Here is a 20,806-nt window from a genome sequence, read left to right as displayed (position 1 = left end):
CACTTGAACTGACTGAAATGGAGCATGGGATGAAGGTGTTTTAAGTTTTAGGCAAAACCAGTTCTGCAGTCACTTCATTTGCAAGTCTTTTAACAACAAATGGTCCCATATATTTTGGCACAAGTTGTTTGGATGACTGGTGGCTTTTTAAAAGGTTTGCAGACAAACATACTGCACTTTTTGTCACACGTTGAAATCTCAGCTGGCCTCCAGTTTTTGACTGCATTTTCCTTATAAATGTCTTTTGCATAATCCAGAACAGAAGAATATAGGACCAGGCAGTGCTGACCCGCTGTGCCCATTCTGCCCAACTCACCAGGAAGAATTTGACCTCAACTTAATTTTCATTTCATTTCTGCCTTTCTCCCAGAAAGGGACATTTCTAAAGTACGCATCCCATATAAAAGCCTCCTTAAATGATTATATATTAAAAGTCAGTATTTTATATAGTTAGCTAAATAATATTTTTAACTTAAGAAACTCTCCTGGATTGGCTCCTTTCCTAAACCTGACCAAAACATCATTCATCTATGCTCCAACTGCTGGCAGAATGGACCTCTTTTTCCTCATGCAGCTGATGTCCAGTAAAATAAGTTTGTAGGGCTGAATTGCAACTGTGACAAGATTGTCACAATAGTGATTAAATAGCAGTTGTGGACATGAGTTACCTAGATTAACTCATCGTAACTGTTCTGTATTTATGATCACTACTTAAGTATCACTGTGACACTGTTGGCACGAGTGTAGCTCTTTTCTGAAACCTAGGCCCAGAACAGGTGGGCCAACAGAAGCAGCTTCCAGCTACTTTGGAACAATGGCGTTTAAATTATGCATGCCTCCAATGTAGCCAGGACTGGAGTGAAAAGGAGCCAACATTATCTGGCTCCTGGCAGCACAGGTTGGGTCCTATGGCTGCAGCCCGCTTTGGAGCAGGCCATGCAGTTGGTACACACCTGATCCATTTGCAGCCAGAGAGGACTTGGGCCACTCTTTCTTGCCAGTCTGCTCCAGCCCTTAGTTTACCAGGCATCAGCTCCATGGAGATAAGGAGGTCCAGTCTGCCAGTGATCAGAACATTGCTATACAATGTACATGTAAGAAACTTTATGTGGCATTGACCACAAGATCAGTAAAACGCAGAATAGGGAAACACCTCTCTAATCTAAAAAATAGAAGAGTGGGGGCTCCTTTAGTTGGTCATTTTGGAGAAATGCAACATTTTGCAGCTGATTCCTGATTTTGAGTTATAGAAAGAATTTATAATACAGTATGCCCACACCATACACGGGCTTGATGTTCGTGGATTTGAGCTTATGCATACGGCAAGCCACGGAGGACAAAACAGCGTGGGCAGGAATGCGCCGCCCTAGCATATAAAGAAATTTAACTTTACATTGTTTTTCCCATATGCGTGTGTGTGGGGGGTGTATCTGGAACCCATCCCCACATATAGGAAGGGGCCACTGTAATAAAGAACATATTTTAAAGAAAAAAGAGGTTCTAAAGCCAAAATCCTTGGTGCTTGCAGGGTTAAATGAAGATTTGGGCCTATATCTTTAATTTGAATATACCAGGGAAATAATACATGAGAACACATGTATGGGTATGAATGTAATATAATTCTTTAATAACATAAATTTGTCCCTGTGTTCCACCTCTAAGACATATCATATGGTTATGCCCTTCCAAGGTCACCTGGAATATGTATATATTCAGAAATGCTACACTGCTGGATCCTTTTATCTCTAAATTCCTGTAATTTTGAGAGTGGTTATAACTGCAATGATTTCTGTCAAAAGGTATGTATGACTTTGACAAGATCTATAAGAATATCTTTGTATCATAGCTTGCTGAGTGTTGTCCTATCATTTTAAATGTTATATTTTAACTGTATTTATATTTGTTTTCAGCTCCTGAAGAAGGCCTAGTGTGGCTGAAATGAGGTGGGCTTTTTAAACACTGAATAAACACTCTGGATAAACAGTTTCCCATCTTCTGTGGTACTTCTCATATAGCAATACATTGATCCAGCCCATCACACTTGCTTTATTTCACAATGCCTGTGCAAAGATGACACCTAGACTTTAATATCAATTTAGATAAACTGGAATATGTCAGATTCATTGCAGCCACATGGGACAAAGCAGAAATGCAATAATAAAAGGAGAATCAGAACTCATCTCAAGTTTTCGTCATCAGATGTTCCTTTGTATTCAAGTCGGGCCTAAATAATATAATGTAACATTTGGGGATGAAAATGCAACCCAGTAACCCCAGACTGGAGGACAAGATGGAGAAGACCTGCATAGCTACCATGTATTTCCCTTTGGTGCTCAGGTAGGTGGGCACAAAGGACACCCAAACACTGCAAAAGACCAACATGCTGAAGGTGATCAACTTGGCTTCATTGAAGGCCCCTGGCAACTTCCTAGCAAAGAAAGCCAGAGTGAAACAGATAGTGGCCAGAAAGCCCATGTAGCCAAGGGCAGAATAAAACATGACTGAAGATCCCTCATTACATTGCAATACAATCTGCCCTGGTTGGGAGTGCATGTCAGCATCTGGAAAAGGGGGAGAGATTCCCAACCAGATCGTACAAATGGCCACCTGAACACCAGAACAAGAAATGACAATGGAGTTGGCCAAGGTCTTCCCCAGCCATTTCCTCATCCTGCTCCCTGGCTTTGTGGCCATAAAGGCCACCACCACCATGACGGTTTTTGCCAACAAGGAAGAGACAGCAACTGAGAAGATGATGCTGAAGACAGTTTGTTGGAGAAGGCAGGTCACTATGTGTGGCCGCCCAATGAATAGAAGGGAGCATAGAAAGGAAAGGAAGAGGGAGACAAGGATCATGTAGGTGAGGTCACGGTTGTTGGCTTTGACCATGGGTGTTGCTTGGTATTTCAGGAAAATTCCTAACACAACACCTGCGTTCAGGGATAGGAATACAGCAAAGAAAACTATGATGATTCCCAGAGCTTCTCCATTGGATAGGAAGGTGACAACCTTGGCCACACATTGATAATGGTCCTTATCTGAATATTGATCATCTGGACACTCCTGGCAATGGTCAGCATCTGAAAAGAACAGTTATGGCATTAGTATTATCTTAAATAACTGTTGTCTGTGGTCCATTAAAATAACTAAAAAGGAGGTATGAAATGTGTGACCTTTCATTTGTTTTTGCACTGCAAGTGCATTAGCCATTAGAACCAAAGGTGAGGTAGTATTGTCTAACAATAACTGGAGGACTGCACATTCTGCATCCTTCAGGTTCAGAGGCAGTGTGGCATTGGAGTCCTCCTCCTGAGAATAACATCAGGAGAGAGCGATAGCCTTGCCAGTCCAGTTTACGGGCTTCCAAGAAACAGTAGACCTTTAGTATCTGCTGAAGTTTGGTTCCAGGATCCCCTCGCCCATGGATATCATAGTCTGTGGATGCTCAATTACCATTAAATCTAACAGAGCAGGAAAATTGCATCACTCATATAGAAAGGTAAAATCAAGGTCTGCTTTTTGAATTTAGACTTTTTTGGAATATATTGAAGGTGTGGATAATTAAATCTATGGATAATAATTCTGGTGATACAGAGGTCCAAGTGTGTACAATCAGTCCTCCCCACCACACTCAACCTGTCTCTCATGGCAGCAAAAATACATGCTGCAAAAATAGTTTTAAAGCCTCTTATGGCCTTTCTCTTTCCAGATATGGCCCACCGGACTCCAGGGGTTGCAGAGTTTGTGTGCATGTGCTCACACACAACTTCAAGTAGCAATGCTTCTATGATCTGGATGTTATTAGACTGTAGCTCTTCTCAGCATTGGCCACATGTGTCCTAAAGACTATATTATATTTAACAAAATATTAATATGAGGAGAAACATAGTGGTAGGGTAGATAAAGAGCAATGGCTAGAATGCAAGCAGTGCTCTTAGTGCTCACCGCTTTTTTTCTAGATATTCAGCCAGATATTCCCTAGGGCCAAATATACCCCCCCCCGGCTCTTGGGCCTGCAGAGATTATACTCTGTGTGTGTGTGTGTGTGTGTGTGTGTGTGTGTGTGTGTGTGGCTTTGCTGGTTCTTTCCTCTGAAAGTACTAACCAGGGCTCACTGACCCTGCATATCACTCAACATCTGGACGTTGTTGGACTGCAGCCTCCAGCATTCCTCAACAATGGGTACACCAGCTAAGAGCTGCTGGAATGTGCTAGAGGGCTATATGTTACAACATAGTAACACAGTGGTCCAAAAGTTGCTAATGAGTCCCATTTGGCTTTAAAAAAGGAAAAGCCGTATACTTAATTGGACACTAATTTGCCTCACATTTGTATCTGCCATTGAGTTCAGTGCATGATAAAGGTAGTGAGGAGGAAGAGGGTGAGGGAGAGAGGAGGAAGTTGGAGAGAGAGAGAGAGAGCTTGGAAAAGTTTTGGATTTCTTCTCTGAAGATGCCAGTCATGTTGCTGGTGAAACATCAGGTAACCAAATGCAAAGCCAAGAAAGGGTCCAAGTTTAAAAGTACACCTTAGGGGCAGTTCTCACTCTGGAGTCACCTACCTTCCTCAGTGGAGATTGTTCCTTCTGGACAAGGGACACAGTCATAGCAGCAAACAGGCACTCCTTTCTTAGCCAGCCTGATATATCCAGGGTGACAACTTTCAGTACATCTAGAGATGGGCACAGTCTAACCATAAAGAGAAGGAACATCCAGGGAAATGTGTTAATTAGCAGGGTTTTTGGGATGAAAATGAGTTCTAGAGATAGAATGGAATGTTTGGGGAGAAAGAGGCTTCAGGACCTTTGCTGCAAATGACTCTTCACCTGTATCTTCCCCCTCCAGGACAGAAGAGGTTTGGGAAGAGGATGAGGAAGGAGGGACGAGGGCCTTCAAGTCTTGTGCCCCCTTTGAGAAACTCTTGCATCTTTTGGGGGTCACACCCCACGGTTTGAGAACGATTGGATTAGATCCAAGCTATCTGATTCTAGGTACTCCAGCACAACTCTATGGTCACCTTCAACCAAAAGTTGCACTGAAAGACCGAGAGATTCCTAGAGAGAACACTCCAGAGCAATTCTATAGTCAATGTCTGGCAGATGTCCATTTCACCACCACAATAAATCCCCATTCTATTCCTAGATTTAATTCTTATTTTCACACACACACACACACACACACACCAAATTTAAGCATTCTTCTTCTCCTCTGCCCCTGCTATTTTTGTCTGACTAGACTTTCAGAAAGTTAGCTGTCCCCTTCATTTGCTGTCTTCCCATGGAAATCACACAGATTAATCTGCTGAACAACATAGCCACAGGATGCATTCAATTGTACTATTTCTTTTCCTGAGACAGTAGACTTTCCTATTTTACTGAATGTGACAGTTACATTTGCCTTCAAGTTGCCCATCAATGTATGGCAAATCCACAAATTACATAAGGTTTTCTAAGGGAAGGAATCCTCAAAGGTGGCTTTGCCGGTTCTTTGCTCTGAAAGTACGGCTAGGATTGCCTGATTACAGGCATTGAAGAGAATGAACCCAGTTTGGCACTGTCTTTTCATGACAGTGGAACTGCATGATCCAATGAGAGAATAGGCCACGCTCAAGGTAGCATGACAGGCATTTGCTTAGTGGCTAGACCAAGTGTGCCAAATTGCCACGGGGCAGTGGCAGTAGTGGGGGCTAACACTGGCAGAAATTATTTAGTTAACTCTGAAGGGATTAGAAGTGTGCAGGAGCAGGCCATGGTAAACCCCTCCTGAGTGCCTTTTACTTTGCATGTGACAATCAAAAGAAACAAGAGTGGGAAAAAGAGTGTGCCCTAGAGCAAATCAAATGTCAATTCTACCTAAATGCTAAGTTGACTAAAACAAGGCTGTTATGCTTTGGACATATCACAAGACAATGTGACTCACTGGAAAAGACAAAAAAGCTTGATAATGTAAAAAAAAGTAGAGAACGAAAGAGATAGGTGGACTGAGTCAATCAATGAGGCCAAAAGGTCATTCTGTTTCAGGATGGGATACGGAGTTGAGACTGCCATGGTCGCCTTAGTCGATGATCTCTGTCTGTGGATTGACAGGGGAAGTGTGACCCTGCTGTTGCTCTTGGACCTCTCAGCGGCCTTCGATACCATTGACCACGGTATCCTTCTGGAACGCCTGAGAGAGTTGGGTATTTTTTCCCCAATAATAATATTTATTAAGATTTAACAAAATATAATAAAGTTCTTTTGTATACATATTTGTATTTATATTGGTTCATCATCAAAAACAGGGGGGGGGGGGGGAGAAAAGAAAACCAAGAAAGTAGTTTCAAGATAAGAACAAAAGGGGACAATTAAATTGTCGGCAACCTACTTCTATAAGGCATCACGATTCTCTTAGACCTATAACTTTGGGTACCAGGTTATATAGGAAGAGAATTCCGTCAGATTGAGGAAAGGAGTTCTGCTAAAAACAAGTCCTGCAAAAATCAGGTTTGACTATCCTACCCCTGTAGTTGTCCATCTTTCTCTGTTAATACCACATTTCCCCAACTCTTCCCCATTTCCTTTCCTATTCTTGCTTTGTTTTTCCTGCAATATACATTGTCATTTTATCCATTTCTTTAAACTCAAGAACTTTTATTTTCCATTCTGTTATATCTGGTATTGTCTTTGTTTTCCAGTGTCTAGCAAAGACCATTCGTGCTGCCGTAATTAAATACAGTATTATACTGATCTGATTTCTGTCTAACTTTGATTGTATCACCTCTCCAATATTTAATAAAAATAATTCTGGAGTTAGGGGTATATTTATTTTTACTACTTCTTGTATTTCTTTGTGTAACCTCTTCCAATATTTTTGAATTTCTTCACATTGCCACCATACGTGATACATTGTACCCACTTTCCCTCTACACTTCCAACAGTTACCATCCACATTTTTTTTTCATTTTTGTTAATCTTGAGGGCGTCAGGTTCCATCTATATAGAATTTTTAGATAGTTTTCTTTCAATACGTTACATTTTGTAAATTTCTGATTGTGCTTCCATGATTTTATCCACATTTCTAAAGGTATTACTCTTCCTATATTTTCCATCCATTTTATCATGGATTCCTTCACAGTTTCATCTTTCAATTCGATGTCTAGGAGAGCTTTATAGACTTTTTTTAATGAACCCTTTTTCTTTTCCCATTATGATTTTGTCGAATTCCGTTCTTCCCATTTCTATACCTTTATTTTTCAAATCTTTGTTAAATTCTAACTTTAATTGTTCATAATGTAACCAGTTAATTCTCTTCCCTTCTTGTTCCAGATCTTTTTTAGTTTTTAATTCTATCTCGCCCTTTGTGTTTAACAGACAATCTTCATATTTTATCCACTTGTAATTCCCCTGGTATTCATCTTTGTGAAATGCCTCTTGTGGCGAGGTCCATCTCGGTAACTTTGAGTAGAAGAAATCTTTGTACTTTTTCCAGATTTTTAATATTGCCTTTCTAACATTATGTGTATTGAATCCTTTATCTATTCAGTCATGACACAAGAGAGCATGCCATCCTGATTTCATATCCACCGCTTCTGTTTCTAACAATTTTATGTTTTCTAACAAAATCCAGTCTTTAACCCACAAAAGTGCACAAGCACTGTAGTACAGTTCAAGGTTAGGTAGACAAAGTCCACCATTTTCTTTTCTATCTTGCATCACTTTAGATTTTATTCTGGGTCCCCCCCCCCCCTCCATATGTAGTTAACTATATCTTTATTCCACAGTTTAAAAGATAATTTATTAACTGTTATGGGCAGAGTTTGAAAAAGGAACAGCATTTTAGGAAGCACGTACATTTGTACTGTCGCTATTCTTCCAAGAAGTGACAAGAACTTATTGGCCCAGTTATTTAAGTCTTAATTTTTTTCCAAATGGCCTCATAATTGTTTTTATACAAACCCTCATTATGATTGGTGATTGTTATCCCTAAATATTTGATTTTGTCAATTATTTTAAATTCGGTTTCTATTTTTAATTTTTCAATTTTTTTTAGTTCTAGGTTTATGGTTATTATTCCACTTTTATTTTTATTTATCTTGATTCCGGCTATTCCACCGAATTCTTCGAATATTGCTTCTACTTTTTGTATATTTATTATTGGGTCATCAAGGAATATAACTACATCATCTGCATATGCCCGCAGACGATACTGAAAATTTTTGGGTTTTGGGACTTCAATCTTTTTCTCGGATTCAATCTTTTTATTCAGGGTTTCCATTATCATAATAAAAAGTAATGGGTCTTTTTATTATGATAAATCCCTGACGGGTTCCTTTAGAAATCAAACTCCTGTTCGTTTTTTTACCATTAACAATTATCTGAGTTTCTTGGGTTTTGTAAATTTTTTGTATTCCATTTAGTAATTTTCCTTTAATTCCACATTCTTCCAATAGAATCATCAAGAAATCCCAATTTACGTTGTCGAACACTTTCTCTAGGTCTAAAAAAAACTATTCCCAATTTGTGTTCTTTATGGATATCATAGTACTCAATAATGTTTAACAGTGTACGTATGTTGTTTCTTAAATATCTCCCTGGGAGGAATCCCGCCTGTTCTTCCGAGATCCATTCCGCTAGAAATTTTTTCAACCTGTCTGCCAATATAGAAGCATAAATTTAATAGTCAATATTTAGAAGGGTGATCGGACGATAGTTTGAAATATTATCTGGGCTTTTCCCTTCTTTAGGTATTAAAACTGTTAGGGACTGTTTCCAAGCTTCCGGAATTTTACCAGTATCAATTTGTTTAATAGTTTTATGTAACCATGGTGATATTTCAGTTTTAAATACTTTGTAATATTTTGCTGTGAACCCATCTGGTCCTGGAGCTTTGTCATCTTTTAGTTCTCCAATGGCTATTTCTACTTCTGATATTGATATCAGGGAATTAAGATTTTCTAATTGTGATTTGGTTATTTTTGTAAATTGGCACTTTCTAATATACTCCCGCTTTTTCTCTATTCTGTTTTGCATTCCTGTTTCTTCTTTAAATACTCGTTTATAAAATTGCTCTGTTATCCTAATTAGATCGTTTTGTTGTGTATATGCCATCCCATTCTGTTAGTTTCAAAATTGTTTTTCCTGCTTTTTCTTTTTTCAATTTGTTAACTAACCACTTTCCTACCTTATTTGCGTTCTCAAAGTGGTAGTGTTTGCACTCTTTTATATTGTTCAAAACTTCTTTTGTTATCTCTTGTTCTAGTTGACTTCTAATTAGTTGTATCTCTTCACCTAGTTTTTTATTTTTAGGGTTGGCAATGTATTCCCCTTCTTTATTTTTCAATTTTACTATTAACTCTTTTTCCTTCTCTTTCCTTGCTTTTCTATGTCTTATTTCTTGTTGTATTAAATGTCCCCAAATTACTGCCTCCGAGGCATCCCAAATTATGTCTATCGGTGTCTCTTCATTATTATTTTGTTCAAAATACATACTGATTTCTTGTTTAATTCTTTCTATTACATTTTCATCTGCTAATAAGTAATCCTGGAGCTTCCATGTATATTCTTTTTTCTCTTGGCTAATTTGTAGTTGAATTGGGCTGTGGTCAGAAATAATCCTGGACATTATTTCTGTTTTGATTATGTCTTTACATAGCAGTTTGGATACTGCCGCGAAGTCAATTCTGGACCACGAATTGAAGCGCCCAGAAAAATAGGAAAAATCTTTAACTTTTTCATTTTGTATTCTCCAGATATCAATCAAATGATGATCAGTTATCAGACTTAATGCTGCTTTTGGTAATTCACCATGTTTACAATGATCATTGGCCTGTGTTGAGCTATCTATCTTTGGATCCATTACCCCATTCCAGTCTCCTATTATAATTATTTTATCATAGTCCAGTTCTTCTATTCTTTGTTTTATGTCATTAAAAATTTTGGCTTTTTTTCTTGTGGTACGTATATATTAATTATTAGAATTTTCCCTAATTTTACTTCTACTTCAGTTGCCACATATAGGCCATTGTTACTGTCCTTGAATATTTCCTTTGACTTAACGTTACTTTTAACATATGTTGCTACTCCTTTCTTTTTAAATTGTTCACTAGAAGCTGTATATAGGGTGCCTAATCTCTTATTCTCTAATAGTCTTGAATCTTTCTTCCTTAAGTGTGTTTCTTGTAAACAAATTATACTTGCATTTTGTTTATTCAAAAAATGGAAAACTTTATTTCTTTTTTCTTTAAAGTTGAGTCCATTCACATTCCATGACACTACCTTGATTGACATTGTAGTTATTGTTATTCCCCTCGTAAGATTCCCCCCTACCTCTTTTTTCCTTTCTTTCCTTTCTTTTTCTTTACTGTGTCTAAGTGAGAATGATTTATTTCTGCTCCAGGCAGTATATCAATAGGAAACTTGTCGTCTTCCGTTTTTTTAGACCTCGTGGTCATACGCTTTGATTTTATTTTATCTTTCTTTTTTCCTGTGTCGTTTTTATTTTTCAGCTCTTCTTTTCCCAGTATTTCTCCTTCTTCCAATTCTTCAGATGATGATAAATGTTGTGTCCTCGTGGTCTTTATTTCTTTTATATGACCGTTTGTATAGGTCTGATTCTGACTTCCTTCTCTGCCATTTGGTCTTTCTTTGGCTCTGTTGTCTTTGGTTTTTTGAATCTGTTAAATCAGTATTGTCATTGTCTTCTTCCGAAGAGGTACAAGCAGGTGATTCGCTCCCTTTGAATTTTTTAAGGAAAGCCTCTGCTTTATCAGTAGTGTCGATCCAATATTTCTTTTTGTCTATTGAGAAGACAACTCCCTCCAGTTTCCCCTATCGATATTGTATCTTAATTTCTTTGAGAAATTCTGTTATTTTCATGTAGTCTTTCCTTTTTTAAAAAATTTGCGGGGGGAGGTCTTTAAATATCCTAATTTCCTGGAGTTGTTCTTCCATAAAGAATTTTTTTTGGTAATTCACATCCAGAATTAAATCTGGTACTCTACTTCTTACAAAGTGTATAATTATATGTCTTGGAAGTTTTTTATTAGTGGCTGCCCATGAATTTTGTCTGTATAGTTTGTCAATTTCTAAGTCCAATTGTTCTGGAGCCCAGTCAATATAATATGCTAATGCTGGAATCAGGCGTGTATTTAAGTTTTCATTATATTGTTCCGAAAGTCCTCGAATTTTCAATGTTTTATCCTTAAGTCTTAATTCCATTAAAGTTTTATATTTCTCATCGAGTGCTTGTGTTTCTTCTAAATATTCTACCTTCTCTTCCAATCTTGATGTCTTTTCCTCTGTTTCTGAAATCTGTATTATGTATTATGTATCTTCTGAGCCATACTGGTTAAGTTCTCTTTAAATTCCTGTAATTCTTTCTGTATTTCTGTTTTTATCGCCTCTTTCCAGTCTTTAATTTCTTGTCGTATTTCTGCCCGAATCTCAGCTCTAATATCCAATCTTAATTTTTTTATTTCTTCCAGGATGATATTGCTAGTACTTTGATGATCTGTTCTAAGGGATTCTGTTCCTTCTGTATTTGCATCTTCTTTTTGCAAGGAGTTTTGTTTCTCTATTTCAGTAGTCATTGTACACCTTTGTCCAATTTCACATATTCAGTTCCAATATACTTATTCTAACCACAGGATAGGGTAAGTACTTTCCTTTAGTGTCAGTACCTAATTGTCTTTTCTGTTGTTTCTTCTTAACTCCTTCACTCTAATGTTTATTTCCCACCCCACTTTTCCCACCCATCTCATTCTTAACTAGTTACTCACACTGAATAAAATTTAAAAAAGGTGGACGTCACTTTTGCCCTATGGCCTTAATAATGTAAGGGTTACTCCCTGTATTGTTATTTTAACAAAATATACTCTCCCTTATTTCTATTGCAGGGAAATTCACAAGGCTATCTTACTGGTTATTTTAAACATACAATACACATATCAGTTGGTAAATATCTTTCGTTACCATTGCTTATTATCATCAGTTTGTTTTCTTGCTGTACATATAAAAATAGAAAAAAGAACAAATTGTTTTAAGCCTTGTTCATCCTTACTTTGACTGAATTGGGATAACTATTCCCTCTTCAGTTATGCGTTCCGCCATTCACCCGATGCGACAGGAAATAACTCTACCCCTCATCTCATTTTTGTTTAGTCTTGTATCTCCCCGGGCTGATGTAAAAAATATTGCTGAGTCCCCCTTGCAACGCCCCGGGTGGGGCTCTCGCAGTGTCTGGGAGGGAGGAGAGGTGATCCTGGTGAGGCTCTGCTGCCTCATCCACACCTCTGCTGCCGCGTCCAGGCAGAGATGAAAAGGGCCGCCCTTTTGAAGTCCCGGGTGGGGCTCTCGCAGCGTCCAGGAGGGAGGAGGGGTGGTCCTGGTGAGCCTCCGCTGCCTTACCCGCGCCTCTGCTGCCGCCTCCTGAGAGCGTTAGGTATTGGAGGCACTGAATTGCAGTGGTTCCGGTCCTACCTCTCAGGCAGGTTCCAGATGGTGTCACTTGGGGACAGCTGTTCGGCCAAGAGGGAGCTCAAATCGGGTGTCCCTCAAGGTGCGATTCTGTCCCCAATGCTGTTTAACGTTTACATGAAGCCGCTGGGTGAGATCATCCGGAGACATGGGGCGGGGTGTTATCAGTACGCTGATGACACCCAAATATACGTCTCTATGTCTTGGACTGAAGCAGTGACTAAGGATGGCATCTTTCCTCTGAATGCCTATCTTGGGGCAGTAATGGACTCGATGAGGGAAAACCAACTCAAGCTGAATCCAGGTAAGATGGAGGTACTTGCTATAGGATCCCTGAATCCAAGAATGGAGTTGTGTCAGCCAGTTCTGGATGGGGTCACACTTCCCCTGAAGGATTCTGTTCGCAGTCTGGGGGTGCTCCATGACTCGTCGCTCCAACTGACAGCTCAGGTGGATGCGACAGTCAAGAGCGCCTGCTATCAGCTCCGTCTGATACGCCAACTGCGCCCCTTCTTGGAGCTGAGGGACCTGGAAACAGTAGTACATGCACTGGTAACCTCTCGATTGGACTTCTGTAATGCGCTCTACTTGGGACTACCCTTGTGCCAAGTTTGAAAACTTCAGTTGGTATAAAATATGGCAGCCAGATTGATTATGGGAGCTTCTAGGAATGATCATATAACACTGGTCTTGAAGTCCCTGCACTGGCTGCCTATTAGTTTCTAGGCAAAGTACAAGGTGTTGGTGATTACTTTAAAGCCCTACATGGCTTGGGCCCAGAGTACTTGAGGGAACATCTTCTTCCCTATTGTCCATCCCACACACTAAAGTCTTCTGCAAGAAATCTACTACAGCCAAAAAAAATCTAGGCTAACGTCAGTTTCCCAGAGGGCCTTTTCTATTACTGGTCCTAAACTATGGAACGACCTGCCGGAGGAGATCCGTCACATTCCCACTCTGACACCTTTTCCCCCCAACTTTGTTACCCTCCCCAGATCTAGAGATATTTGTCCCCTCATCTGTCTATTCTTCCCAGCCTATGTTTCTGCCTATTTTATGTTTGTTTAATGTTTTTAATAATAATAATAATAATAAAATTTATTTATATACCGCTATTCCATGGATCATAGCGGTTTAAAAACAATTTAAAAACACAATATACAATAAAATAACAAGATAAAAACAACAATACAATTACAAGGCTGACAGAATGGAAAAACGTCACATTCAGGGGGAGAAAAATAACACCAACGTTCATGGGGGGAATGCCTGATGAAAAAGGTAAGTCTTCAAGTTTTTCTTGAAAACGTCAAGGGAAGTGGACATGCGGAGCTCATTAGGGAGTGCGTTCCAGAGTCTAGGGGCTGAGACAGAATAAGCCCTTCTCGTAACAGCGTAGCGGACATCTGGAACCGTCAACAGATGTCTTTCTCCTGATCTAAGAGTGCGGGGCGGACTATATGGGGAGAAGCGGTCCTCCAAGTACCCTGGGCCCAAGCCATATAGGGCTTTATAGGTGATAACCAACACCTTGTATTCGGCCCGGAAGCGAATAGGCAGCCAATGGAGATCTTTCAGAACAGGTGTTATATGGCTGGCCCTGGAGCAACCAGTGACCAGCCTTGCTGCCATATTCTGCACTAATTGAAGCTTCCGAGATTGGTATAAGGGTTGCCCCATGTAAAGCGCATTACAGAAATCTGGTCGAGAGGTTACCAGAGCATGTACAACGGTTTCAAGGTCCCCCCGGTCCAAGAAGGGTCGCAGTTGGCATATCAGCCGAAGCTGATAACAGGTGCTCCTAACCATCGCATCCACCTGAGATGTAAGGTGGAGCGACGAGTCAAGGAGCACCCCCAAACTGTGAACCGAGTCCTTCACAGGGAGCGTGACCCCATTCAGGACAGGTGGAAAAACTTTCTTATCTGGACCAGGAGAACCTATCACCAGTACTTCTGTTTTCTCTGGATTCACACTGAGTCTGTTTTCCCTCATCCAGCCCATTACCGACTCCAAGCAGGCATCAAGAGGAGAGATGCCATCCTTAGTTACTGCATCAGTTTTTATACTATTACTGTTTAATTCTGTTTTAGTACTGGGAATGGGGGGGGGGTAGGTCTAGGGTTTAATTCTTTTTAACTCTATTGTAATTTGATGTATTTTACTGTTGTAACTTGCCCGGATGCTTCATGATCGGGCGGACTAGAAATAAATCTTTATTATTATTATATAAGTAAATGTTGTCTTGACAGGAAATAACATCAATGAGAATGAAGAGAGTGAATTGAAACATTTTTTCATCCTCACCTGATTAAACCACTTGGACCACACAACAGCATTCTGGTCAATGGTGAATTTGATCCCTGAGGAGGTCTGTCTTTCTATGGTTCCAACTTCTACACTGCCAGTGGACTTGTTCGGAAAAATTACCCAGTTATTGATATGGAAGTCAGCTACCAGATTGTCAATAAACTGCTGAGCCCAATAACTATTGGCAGAAAAACTGCTGGGCTTATAAACCAATTCTGGAATATAGCAGAGTAGCTGACAAATTTGCAGAAACGTGGTTCACAGTCTTCAGTGAAGACGACAGGCACTGGATGTCTTCCAGAAGTGAAGGAATTGCAGGAATCTTGGGGACTCTCCAGCAATCGCTGCTGCTGCTCCGGCTCCAGATGAATAAATGACTAGAGAAGCCAGGCTCCCGAAAGTGCTATCTTTATTTACAGAGTACTAACCATAAATCACCAATGCTACTATACAGATCAAACGAATACCAACTCCTACTCAAACCCACAAGCAATTACTGGAAGCCCTTGAGTTTATATAGACATCAGACCATGCGGTCTCCCAAACTCAGCCACTTCACTATAAAGTCTCCTCCTGTCCATGCAGACACATGTTTCATCATCCAGGCTTTGCTACACATAGGCAAGCAGAGTGACCTTGTGCCTATGAGCATCAGCTGTGGCTAACTGGCTTTGTCCTTCTGGTGCTGAATGCTCATGGCCAGAAACACACATCTAAGCATCCAAATAGGCACCATCCATGGAAGTATTGTAAAGCTGGAAGTTCCTCAGGAAAGGGTGAAGCTAAAAGGAAACAGGAACATATGTGCATCTTAGAGTCAGGAAATCTTGTTTTAGATCTAATTGCTTTCATTTCCACTGACTTTTCAAGATCTGTGGAAGTCATTTAAATTTCAAAATGGTAGTCAACAGCACTTGGGATTCTACTCAGAAAGATACTGGCAATCAAAGCAGCTGTTTCAGGGTAAGCATGCTATTAATTAAATTATTGCTGAATGAGCATTAATAGCTAACGGTCACCTCCTCTACCAATATGTGAAGCGATCTTGTAGTACCTTTGAAACTAACTGAAATAAACAAATTGGCAACATGAGCTTTTGTAGACTTAAGGCTACTTCCTCAGATGCATTTGGTGGAGTGGAAAGCCAGGGACAGACCTATATATGCCATTAGTGTGTGAGAATGTCTGTTCAAATTCAAAATGCTTTGTGTATGGGAATGAAGTGGTAAGCCCAATTTTAATTATGGTCATTGGTAGATTTGAGCCCAAACAGACTGGTCAAAATAAAGCTGCTTCTGGTCACTTTGCAGGTTTGCTGTTTAAATGTTGCATGTGTCCTAAGAAGCCAGAAACCATGCCAAAGTCACACTCCACTCCTAAGGACTGGAGCACAGCTTTGGCATAGCTTCTGGCCTCTTAGGATGTGTGTGTCATTTAAACAACATACCTCCAAAGTGATCCAAAGCAGCTTTATTTTGACCTATCTGTTTGGGCCCAAAGACAGTGGAAGCTGTAGCCTATAGGTGAGAAGAATGAATGAGTGTGGAAAATAGAGTGTGATGTGATGAAGAGATCAAGGGCACCCTCATGAGGATGGGGGTTACATACTGTTGAAATGTGTTTAATGTGTCAGGAAACCATTATCTTTATGCAACCCATTGTCAATGGACTGTAGTCTGTGCATAAATCCCAATTCTGCCGTTTCTCTTTCCAATCTATCTTTGTAGTTCTTTTGTTCAAGGGCCACTGTTCTGAGGTCTGAGATGGAATGCCCAGGGAGACTGAAATGTTCTGCCAGCAGTTTTTGTGTATTCCCATTCCTAATGTCTGATTTATGTCCATTTGTCCCCTGCTACAGGGACTGGCTTGTTTGCTCAATCTAGAGTGCTGAAGGACATTGCTGACAGTAGAATAGAATAAATTACATTGTAGGATGAGCACGTAAAAGTTCCCCTAATATTGTGGGTGATGTCATTAGGTCTTGTGATGGCATTTCTGGAGTCTCCACAATTCTGCCCAGACCAGGTAATACTCTAAGGAGAAGGTCACACCACTGCTCCTCAAACATCTGTCTTTGGGCAGAAATGGGCTGTGATGTTTGCCTGTGCCTCTTTAAACTACTGGAACCCAACAAAAGAGAGTGGAGTGAGATTCAGTGGAAGGACAGAGAAATCTCAGAGTTTTTTAATTATTAGTTTTTAAATTTATTTTTAAAATTTTATTCTTTTTAAGTATTCTGCAAAAAAACCAAAACAAAACAAAACCCACAACCATCACATCTTATCAAATTTTCACTTTAACCACATGAAACCATGTAAATGTAAATACATTTAGGCTGTGTGTAAGAAGATATTGTAATTTAAAAAGTATAATTTTTATTGTGCTCGTTGTTTATTTCACAACTATTGCCATAACAGTCAGAGATATATGGCTACACTAATGATGCCACTGAACCTACTGTTGAAGTGGTAGAATTTTCCTGTTATAATAGAAAGCTATAGAAAGATGGTGTCACTTTGGTTAGAAGAAAAATAGTTTTTAAAATGAGGCTTGGAAACTGGAGCAAAGTAATAGTAAGTGCATCGTGACCTGGAGGAAGCTGGCACCAGCGAAGTAGACATAACTCAAGATAAGGAGACATTGTTGATGTTCAAAGGGAGGCTACTGAATTCCTGAAGGAGGGGTGAAAAATGGGAAATGCAGTTTTAATATATGCATATATCTCTGTCTTGATTGCAAGAATTCTGTATGTTTAAACTGTAATTAGCCAATCACGTGTATTGAAGAAGCTTCTTTGTCTAAAATAGTATAAAAAGAGCCATTTTGTATTATTTGGGGGGCTCAGTTTTTGGAACTTTGAATTCCACTGAGATCATGTTTCCTTTGTTGACAACTGGAAAATAAACTTATGGATTTTCAGATTACTGGGTCCTCTACTAATTTCTGCTTTACCAAGCCTAGAAATTTTATGTTTCCTGAGATTTCTGTTACAATTTACTTAATTAGTTTTCTACTTTCCTCCCAGTGTAACATCAGGGCACATCCTCTGCTCTGCATGCACTTTCTGGCTAGAAGCAAGTGGGCTAGATTAAAGCCTCATTCCCACTATCAAAAGGATTGAATTGCTGAGCGAATTAAATGGCCCTCATTCCCATTTGAAACTGGTTCCTGGTGCAATGTGATCAAATCTGTCATGGGCCCCATTCCCACTGGCTTATAAGGCGGATCAAGAATCAAATTAGGGGTGCATCGTTCCCATTTGAGTGCACGTTCGATCCTCATTGTGCCGATTTAGTTCCCATTGGAATTCGGATCTGATCCCCATGTATTCGATTTTTCATTGAAAACCCAAGTCAGTGGTGGATAATCCGGTTTAAAAGGAGTGCACATGACAAGGGTGTCTGATTCTGGAACTTGGGGATGGGAGGAGCAGTGCTCAAGGGGCTGGCCTGGGGGTGTCACCCGCTTGTTCTCTTTCCTGCATTACCGGCGCCATTTTCTCCCATTCGCATAGCCTTTACCCCGGTGGAGTGGGAAGCAGGGTAAGGCAATTGCTCTACAATGAGCTCCAAATGCAGTAAACACATTACGCCCCCCTGCAACCTCCCCCCTGCTCCATATTCATAGACCGACGTGTGAGGAGACCCATTGAACACCATTTTTTAACTATTATTTTTTTATTTTTTTTGCATCTGCCTGAGCGCCTGAGCAGCAGATTCGGCTTTGCATTACATACCTCCTTGATCACCCTCCCAGACAGCCCAGGGAGCAATGGGGGAGGCAAAGGGATTTGGAGTGAATAGAGGCTCCCTTTTCCCTTTCCCAGAGGGAGTCTGGGAAGACACAGAAGAGCCTGGGATGCAAAGGGATTCAGGGGGAATACAGACTCCCTTCTCCCTTTTCCGGAGGGGAAAAGCTCCCAAGCAACTGATTGGCTGTGATGTCAAGCTCTTAGGCGCTTGATTGACAGCTGCTTTTAAAAAAAAGAGGTTCCAGAACGGCAATGGGAACAGAAAGCAAAATAACCCGCTTCAAATTACCACAGGGAAAATACAAATGGGAACGAAAACAGGGTAAAAAAAATGGGTCTATTTGCACCCATTTTTAATGGGAACGATGGGTCAGATTTGATTACGACTTGGGAAAAAATCTGACTCAGAATCGCAGCGATATACGTCGCATTATATTCCCAGTGGGAATGGGGCCATGATGAAGCGAGACAAAAGAACCGGTTTTCCAGACACCAGAGGTTCTTTTTAAAAATGTGATTCCAAAAAATGTTCAGCAAGTGGAAACGACAGACTGGAATAACAGCATTCTGGTGGGGAGGGACTAGTGGCAGAGGGGTGTTTATCATCCCTCCCCCTTTTTTGGAGATGTCATGCCTCCATGCCCCCACGCCCCCATGGCCCCCCCCCCCAGTGTTGTCTTGTCATTTATTGGTGTGACTTACGGTTCCTTTTTAAAAAAAATAAACTAATTGATTAAGCTACAGAATGGTTTAGCAACTACTTGCAAAGGTGCTAAACCACTCTGCCAATTAAGCACTTAATTGTATTTACAAAAGGAAAGAAAGAAAGAAAAGAAAAGAAAAGATGCCCTGTCCTCCTTCCTACAAGCCTCCCTGGGTCCTGGTGCCCTCCCTCCCCAAGACTGCCTGGGTCCCTCCTCCTGCTGCTGCCTCCTCCTTCTTCTTCCTCTTCCTCAGTCAGGCCCCAAGCCCCCACCTTTTCCTCCCCCCAGTCAGAGCCTTCATCCCCCTCTTGCTTCTGACGCTTCCTCCTCCACCCTCCTGCTCCTCCTCCTGCCTCTTTCTTCCTCTTTCTTCCTCTTCTTCCCCCTCGCGCCACTCTGACCCTCTGACCCTTCAGCGTCTGCATCTCTCTTGAGCATCATACTCTCTCAGCCTCCAACCCCCCCCCCCCCCCATTTCCAAGCTGGGCAGCTGCTTACGTCATGGATGATTGACAGGGGATGTTGAAGCAGCACTGCCAGTGGGGATGACAATTGGGGCACATTAAATTGCTTGGACCGGGGTAACAGTATATAACAGTAAAAGATACAATGAGAGGAGGGAGCCAGAATTCTTAGCAGCTTCCCAGCAGCTGCAATAATACTTGTAATATACCAAGCTGGCCAAAGTCAGTTCCCACTCTTACTATCCTCACCCCTCACCATCAATATGACTGAAGTTTAGTTTGCTAATGATCATAGAAGAATTACAAAATGAGCCAAATTTCTAAGCAGTCTCCATTTTCAGAATCATAGAGTTTGAAGAGACCACAAGGGCCATCCAGACTAACCCCCTGCCATGCAAGAACCCATAATCAAAGCACTCCAAGAGATGGCCACCCAACCTCTGTTTAAAAACCTCCAAAGAAGGAGACTCTGCCACAGTCTGAAGGAGCGTATTCCACTGTCACACAGCTCTTACTATCAAGATGTTCTTCTTAATGTTGAGGTAGAATCCCTTTTCCTGTAGTTTGAATCCATTGGTCTGTATTCTAGGGCCCATTCCCACTTACATTTACATTGGTTTGTGAATCGTATTGATACTGCATCATGGAATTGATAGAGGCTGATGCGTAGTTCCTACTATGTTCCTACTATGGAAGTGAATTATGTCCTTAATCCATGTGGTTCCCACTAGTAGAAATGAGTGCCTTTGCACCGCAGCTCGGGGGGGGGGGGGGGCAGGTTTACTGGGTTCCAAGGGGATGGAGAATTGGCTATAAGAAAGAGGGTGGGGTCGTGGCCCCCATGCTGCCCTGATGGGGGTCCCTCTTGGCTGAAGAGTCACAGCAGAGGAGCGCAGAGGGCTCAGATTACCAGCAGAGGGGGCTTTCTGGGGGTGGTGCTTTGAAAAGCCCCCAGCATTTGACAGCATAAGCTGGAAATTTCTATTTAATATTATAGAAGCAATGGATTTGGGGGAAAGTTTTGTTAAAAGTATAAAGGAAATATATAAAAACCAAACGGGCTGCCTGAAAATCAGTGGAGAATTAACTGAAGAATTTGGTATAAAGAAAGGGACAAGGCAAGGAT

At 40.7% G+C, this 20,806-nt stretch overlaps 1 pseudogene; it reads right to left on the bottom strand.

Annotated features, from left to right (window-relative positions):
- Positions 1–2,169: 2,169 nt before the first annotated feature.
- Positions 2,170–19,719, bottom strand: LOC149320995 (vomeronasal type-2 receptor 26-like; annotated as a pseudogene).
- Positions 19,720–20,806: the final 1,087 nt, after the last annotated feature.

Source organism: Sceloporus occidentalis, unplaced genomic scaffold (genome assembly GCF_023333645.1).
Source record: "Sceloporus occidentalis isolate IW3139 unplaced genomic scaffold, rSceOcc1.0.p SCAF_1, whole genome shotgun sequence".
Lineage (NCBI taxonomy): Eukaryota > Metazoa > Chordata > Lepidosauria > Squamata > Phrynosomatidae > Sceloporus > Sceloporus occidentalis.
The sequence above is the reverse complement of the archived record's forward strand: the minus strand, read 5'-3'. Positions and strand labels throughout refer to the sequence as shown.